The sequence below is a fragment of the Medicago truncatula genome, chromosome 7, assembly GCF_003473485.1.
Source record: "Medicago truncatula cultivar Jemalong A17 chromosome 7, MtrunA17r5.0-ANR, whole genome shotgun sequence".
NCBI lineage: Eukaryota > Viridiplantae > Streptophyta > Magnoliopsida > Fabales > Fabaceae > Medicago > Medicago truncatula.
Window position 1 is genome coordinate 14,210,744 of NC_053048.1, and position 8,492 is coordinate 14,219,235.

Sequence of the window (8,492 nt, forward strand, 5' to 3'; positions counted from 1 at the left end):
GCCATATTATATTAAGTACATGCATGTGAAGAGAATAATACAAGAACTTTTACAAGTTACAAGAACGACACTTTTATCAAACTTTGATTCAAAACTTTGGAGCATGTAGTGTTGTTCAAAAGAAGAACTTATACATAGATAACTTTTATGTAAGTTGAGGCCTAGCCTACCTTTACAAACACATGGGCAATTTACCCATGTAAGTTAACAATAATAAAAAGTAGCCACGTATACTCATTGTATTTGAAATACTTATTATTTAGTTTTATAAATATAAATTGTAACCATATACTTTTGTTATTTTGCAGATTTACCCAAACATTAATTAAGTTTTATCTTCTCAAAACAATTGTCCAGACTACATTCTGCTTCTGCGTTTTCATCTTTCAATTTTTCAACCTAACCATTACTTCCTTCAATCCATTTGTAATTTGGGAAAAAATTGATTCATCAACATCAAATTCATCCATCGTATTTACTCTCCAGTCATACCGTTTCTTCTCTCTCATCTTTGGGGAAAATGCCCTAAGAAACTCATCTCTGTCACGAAACCCTCGCAGATTTGCAAGTAAGTAAGCCTTTCATCCCTCTCATTCAACTTATTCCTTGCGGATTTGCAAGTAAGTAAGTTTTCTTGTTTTAATTGCTATTTAAATGGTTCAAATTGTTTTGTTTGATTTGGGGGTTTAGGGTTCTCCATGTTTTAATGAAGGAAAAAGCTATTTAAAGCGAAAACTTTCTTCACGATTGTACAGCGACATGTATTGTAGTCTTTTCTAATTTGTATTCACCCACTCATTTATTGTTACAACCACTTTTATATTGTGCCATATAAAAATCCAACGGTGAGAGTGCAGTCGCTAGAATTTCATGAAATTACTTTCTTTGTGTATAGCAAAGCTCTTTAATGAATATTGAATTATTCACTGACTGTGATTGTTTGATTTGGGGTTTATGAATCATGCTAGGTCTGATACAAATATGTTATAATCCTTCTGCATTTTTTTTATTCACTCATCATGCTTTGTGCTACTTTGTTTTGTGTTATAAATGGAGAAGTTGCTTGAAATCTGCCCCATTAGTTGTTTTATTAAGTAATTTTTTTAGTTGGAGTTCTAGCACAACATGATTGACTTTTTAATTCCTTTTAGAGGCTATACAATAGGGATACTAATAGCAATAGCAATAGCAAGATCTTATTCTTGTTTAGATCAAAACCTTTTTCTGGATAAACCATAAATCTTTTCTCAATGTCCATCATCTGGATCAAAACCTTTTACTACAAGTTGTAACTGTGTTGGAGCTTATTGAAAATGTTTTAGTTTTTCACAAGCTATATATCCTTCAGTCATATAATTGACATATAGTGCCTATTTTATAGAGGCATTTGGACGGAAATTCGACATCATTACGATGCTTAAATGTTTTTGAGAAAATCTAACAACGTATTCAGTCATATAATTGATTATGATTTTATGTTTTGAAGATTTTGAAAATGCGAGATGCCGTATAACCTGGATAGGTGAATTGCAATGAACGGTGAATTGAATTTTGGTTTTGTGTGAATTATTATGCAAGGGCTTATTTTTGTCGAGCTTGCTTAAACTCTATGATCATATTTACCACCATACATTCATATGGAGCATCTGAGAAGTACTGTTGTGTTGGTTTTGTGAACCAGTTTATGTCCTTTTAGTTCTTATGAAAGAATCACTTCAATTTCTGGTAGGCACCATCTAGAATGTGTGGGTTTGTTCTGAATGTTTATCTGATTGAGATGTTTAGGTGAAGAAACCCCATGCTACTTCCTACTTCAATGAGATTTCTATACCTAAACAGATCACATTGATACAGGAAGTAGTCCGGGATAGGCAATGTGCTTTTGCTTGTCCTTTTGATTAGAGATACATTAGATACAGTAATTGGATATTGGTTTTATAAAGTTATCTTCTTTTTCAAAGGAAAATAGATGAACCCTTTGAGCAGCTAGTTGAAGTTGGCCATGTATGAAGCTAGTTTTACCATGGAAGTTGCCTACTGTTTCTTATGTTCTGATAACAATTCTGTTGATGTGAAATGTCACATGTGTGTTTCTTCATTCTTGATACCATTGTTTGATTGATTTTCTTTGTTTTCTGCATGGTTTGATTTTACACCTGAATGTGTTTCAAAGTGTTATTAGTTACACACTTGAAGAATATCATATGATTAAACGTAGAGTATAGATATCAAGACATAAACATCTTCAAAGTCTTAAACGCATAAATAGGTCTGATTCAAAGGTACCTGGTTCGGCGTGTACATTGAACAACTTAATGTTGTTGTGCACCGTGTTGTCAAATATCAGCTCTATTGCACTATATTGTAGTGAAATTTAAACAAATTGCTAAGTGTTGGTTAAATAGTTGCTATAGCGGCAGCACTATAGTATGGCAGCATAGCAGAATTTGAATAGACAGCTATTTTTTCGCAATTCACTTTTGACAGCACTGCTCAAATTCCTATATCTTCCAATAACTCTTTGTTTCTGCTCAAAATCTTTGTATAATTGTTTTTTACATGTTCGAATGCATTTCAGAATTATGAATTTTCACTCTAGAATTAATTTTAATTTGAAGCTAAGATTTGTAGTGTTTGCTCCAGACATGATTTTTACAGTTATATTTATTGTTCAACTCACTATGTGAATTTATCCAAATATAAGCCATTTTACATTCAACTCAATTTTAAATATAATCAATTTTACAAAATCAATTTTTGTCACCGTAGACCAAATACACACCTAGCTTTAGCTTAGGATGGTGTGAATGGGAAAGAGATGCTCTTAGGATCTTGTTAACTTCTAATGAAAAGAGGCCCTGCATTTTTCTTAACATGCAATTGATGTTTGCTTTACTTGGTGTAAAGAAATTACATATAAATCTAACTAAGATTTTCACTCTTTAACATTTCAGGGGAATGCCAGTACCTGACCCAACACAACTAAATGGCCTAAAGCTAATAATGAAAGATTACCCTTATGCAAAAGATGGTCTTCTAATTTGGTCAACAATATAAAATTGGGTATGCATCTATGTGAACTATTACTACCTAAATCCAAGCCTAATAATCAATGATAGAGTTACAAGCTTGGTATTCTGAATCATGGTGGCCGAAATTGAACGACAATGACAATCTTGTCTCGGTCCTAACAATCTTAATTTGGAATGCATATCCCTGCAACATGCTGCACTTAGTTTTGGACAATACCCTTGTGGAGGGTACATGCCAAATCGTCCCCTATGATGAGAAGATTAATACCAGAATAAAGCGATCCTGAATATGCAAGTTTTATATCTAATCCACAAAAGAATTTTCTCAATGCATTGCCTAGAATCCTAGATTATTGCAAGCTACAAAATATATGGCTGTTGTTGCCTAGAATCCTAGAGGCAACAACCTTCGATTTGGAGTGGTGATGCTGAGATTGTTGAAGCGTTTTATGAATTCTCTGCAAAAATTGGAAAGATTGAGAAGGTGATTGATTGTAGGAATTGTGATAGGAATTTGTGGTGCTGGTGTTTTGCCTTTTGAATTACTTGCTCCTAGTTCTGGACCTGGTGTTACATGTAGAAGCGTTCTAAATAGTGTGTCCACATAAAAATATGTCTATAGTAAATAAATGAGTCACATATCATATCACATTTTAGGAAGCATTATGGTTGGTTGGTTTATTTATCAGTAGTAAAATCCAAGGGAATGCCTTCTAAGGTAACATTTTTGGTGTGGTGGAGCGGAGGTTGTTTGGAGTTGGACCAAGGGGCGACTATTTTGTGTTTGGTCTACTGCTGTGCAGAGTCTGGTTTGCTGATGTGATGAGTTTGGTTTGCTGCGGTTTCTGTGCTCAACAACTTGTTGGTTTTGGGAGAGGGATCCCTTACTGTTCCAATTTTTTCTGTTTTTTAGTCTATGCTTTTGTAGTGCTAGCTGTTATGAGTTAGGTGAGTTATAGTAAGTTCCTGGAGTTGTTATAATGGGTGCTCCTGAGCCTTGTATGGCAATATGGTCTCTATTTGTAGCTGCATGCTCTGTTTTGTTTCAATCCTCCGACCGGTACGGCTTGTTCAGGCGAAGAGTATTAGTAAAGTTTTAAGTTGTTAGGTTCTTGTAAAGTTTAGTGAAATGGTTTTCTTTAGCAGAATGCTTACGATGTAATGAACAAAAATGTAAATAGATATTTGAAGTTATTTAAATTGCTAATACATGATTCTAATCTTATCATAAAAGTCCATGGTTATGCTCCCATTCTGGCTTTGTTGTATTTAAATCAATCAACAATACTATCATAAAAAGTAAATCAGCAACATGTGTTTGAAACAATTATGTCGCGTGGATGAATTTCACAAATATATATGGTGTATAAATTACAAACGTTCATTTGTATCATGTTTGAAATATTGTTGAAGTTTAAATTTGTTAAAATTGCATTAGTCCAGCATAAGGTAACCTGCTCACTAGCAAAAGCTTCTAATTTATACTGCACACTAGACTAATTCAATGTTTGGCCAAGATATAAGTTTAGTTAAATATCCTACTCAAATAATTACACACTATATCAAGAATAATATCATAATTGAAGTGTCCAATTAGCTCAGCAGGTGTTGATACTCTAGGGGTGTCCTTCTAAAGGACCTAGTTTCTAGTTTTTATGAATTTTGCTTGTTTTTCTTTTCTGTTTTCTCTCATGTAACTAACAAAAATAGACTTACATTCTTTTTCTCATTGTTTATTTTCCGCATAATATACTACAAACCAAGCCAATGATTTGGCAAGCAAGAACTGTACGGCCATGAGAATAATTGGCAAGCAAGAAAACAATCAAAATTATGTGAACAAGGTCATGAAATGTAACCATTTCAAAGGTACTTAGAAAAATAAGCTTCTGTTATATAAAAGAAACGGGCTTCTAAAGAGCTACCAAATAGAAACACAACCTGCAGCTTGAGATAAAAAAAATACAGTACAGAGACATGCTACAGACAACAATAGAAAAACCAATTGTCGTAGAAAAAACTACACTCCAAAACAGCCTATACTATCGAAACACACTGAGTTGTGCCAACACAATGATAGAAAATTCGAGACAATATCAAAAATAATTGAATCCACTCGACACCATCATCTCACATAAAAGACTACTACCTTCCTAGTATACTCCTCCATACATAGATAGAATATAATTGACCATAATATTTGGATATCAATAATTGACCATAATATTTAGATAGAATATAATTGACCATAAAATTCCACAAAATGTAATGAAATTGCAAAATTTTATAACGTGAATTTTTCATACTTCAATCTTGTATCCATTCTCTCCACGTTGCATCATCCAGTTAATTACCCAAACCGCACAATCATTCCTAAAACAAAATTTAATCATTAAGAGTGAGAGTTTTTCTACTTGCACCCTAGTTAATCATGGTTGCACCCCAAAATGACAATATTACCCTTTTATAAAATTTGATTTTCAAAAAGCATATTCCTCCTTTCATGGTTACACCCCAAAACCCCTCTTCCAAAACCATAATTCTCCAATCGATCGATTGTGTTCTGCGAAGATTTTCAAAACCATACTTTCTCACGTCCATTTATGATTTCAAATAAAATTCGAAGCAAATCAGGTTAGCAAGTGTTGTTCTTCAATCGATTTTGTTTTTCTTCTTATGGGTTCTCAGTTCTGCGATTTTGTGTTTTCCTTGTTTTGTAAACTCAATTTAAGTAGGTTTGTCATACCCCAAATTTTGACCTAAGGTCCCACCGACACACGTCTCCGAACTCGGATCAGACTCACATTTCAGTGAAAAATTCGGCAGGGAGGTATTTTGAAATACCTCATAAAGTTCCGAATCGGACCCTCTTCTCTCAGTCTTTAATTATTTATTTCCATCTTTTATTTTTTATTTTATTTGTTTATTTTATTTTAGAATTCTAATTTTAATTTTAGTCCAAGATTAGATTAAATTTTTCTTTTTTATTTATTTTATTTAAAACCAAAAAATATAGATATAATCCTTTTATTATTAATTTTTCTTTTTTATTAAATCCCAAAATTGTCCAAAGCCCCAAAAATGTCCATGAGTCCCAAGAACAGTCCAGGTTCATGCGTAACAAATCACAAACCATCATCCTCATCCTCATCCAGTCTGTTACGCGCCTATCTCCGTCTCAATCTCCTAAAATCTGCAATTTTTGTAACAAATCCTTGTCCCCAAACAGCACTATAAATACATAACCTGCATAACAAAGAAAACACACAACAGAACACGGGAAAGACAAAACGGCGGAGAAGCCAAGACGAAAAACAACAGCGAGCAACACGGAGCAGAGCACACGAAAAACAAAGACACACAACAGCACACACACACGCGCAACACAACACACACACACACATATATAGAAGCGACACAACCCCCAGGCGCGCGGCGGCACAAGCCAGACCGACCGTAACCAGTGCAATCCAAATCCGAATCAAAAGCTCAAAAGGTAGTTTTACTTCACCTTTAGATCTAGGCCTCTAAGTGTGGGTTATTGAAAATATAGTTTCAGATTCAAGTAGAGAGGGAAAGAATAAGCAAAAAGAACCAAAAAAAATCAAAAAAAGGGAACTTGTTAGCTTCGGCGCGGCGGCGCAGCCGCGATGGCTCGCCGGCCACCGCGCCGGATTCCTCCCGGCCGCCCCATCTCCCACCGGAGAAGAAGAGAGAAACAGAGAGAGAAGGAGACGGAAGAGAGAGAAAGGGGGAGAAGAAATGAGAAACTTAGGGTTTACAACCCTTATATATCCCCCAAACCGGGTCAACCCATAACCCATGACCCGCGACCCGGTTCGTTTCTTTAAAGCCCAATTCCTTTTTCTGCTTTCTGCACACCCCTGTTTACCATTGCATCCCACCATGTGTTTGACCCTTTTCTTTATTCTTTTTCGTATTTATTTATTTTTCTTAGCATTTTAATTTTATTGCAGACCTTAGAATGTAAATAGGTTTTTTATGTAATAGTCATAGATTTTATATTCCTAACTTAGGGTAACCGCGCTTTTATTCTTTATGCTCCGTTAGTTTATATATTTATTCAAAAATCACAAAAACATGCAAATAACCAAAAAAAATCACAAAAAAAACATTTTTTCATAATAAACCTTGATCCTAAATCAAGTGATCGTCTTTTTTTCATTTTTATTTTCTTAATCAAAAATCAATCAATTTAATCATACTTCGAGTTATCTCCTTTTTTTTTAATAAAAAACACAAACAAATTCTCATTTGCCACTTGGCTTTTATTTTTTTAAAACCTTTTTTTCAAAAAAAACTAATAAAAAACACAAAACCAATCAAACGTCGTTTTCTACCCCGAACTACGAGGTTTTGATCCTTCACGGGTACGTAGGCAGAGGACCATGTCCTTCCAAACAATAAAAAATGTAGATAAATTAGGTCTCACTTTCTTTTTCTTTTAATCATCACATTAACTTCTTTTTCAAAAGCAAGCAAGTTATAGCACATTAAATTAAATAAAACCAAGAGGTTCCCGTAGAGTACTACGGACGTAGAGGGTGCTAATACCTTCCCTTTATGTAACTAACCCCCGAACCCTAAATCTTTTCAATATGGGGTGTTTTGAACTTTTTTTCCCCTTTTCCTTAAAAATTAAATGTTCGGTCGTGAAATAAATTAGTGAGTCAAAAGCTAATCAAATAGCCTTGATCTCCGAAAAATGACGCGACAGAAATGGCGACTTCACTGGGGATACCCCCTAAAGAGGGTTGAGCCTAACTTGGCCTTATTTAATTCCCTATGCTATAACTTGCTTAAAACAAAAAAAAAAAAACAAAAAAACAAAAAGATGGAAATAATTGTATATATCTTTTATCTTCTCTTTTCTCTCTTTCTTCCTTTCTTCTTAAATATGAGTGGTGAGATAAAGCCCTACACCCGGGTTTGAGAGAAACATAAGATAGGACGGTGGTATAACCAAAGTGCCTTTCCGAGAGTCAAGTCTCGTGTTTAGGTTCATGTGGTATAACCCCACTCAATGGAGGGATCTTGAAAGTAATTTATGTTGGCATGAATAGTCGTGTTGGCATTATATTTTCAAGTGACCGTCGAAGTTGAGAACCTTTAGTTACCCTTAACCCATCTTAGCCTTTTAGGACGTAGTGCGGTGGCTAATCAAGAGTAGTCTTGAATTAGTTGATACGCGATACTACACTCAAACGAAACTTTCATACGAATCTTATTGGATCAAGAGTAGTCTTGTAACCCGATAATATTCGGAAGTGGTTAATGACTTTGGGAACTTGGTAGAACCCGTGATACAGGTACAAATGAAACCATAGTCCTTACCAAATGGCATTGTTACCCTAAGCTCCAACATTGTGGACTTAACCTCACCATGCATGATCATGCATACATGCATTCATCCATAAAAAAACTTTTTTCATCAAAATG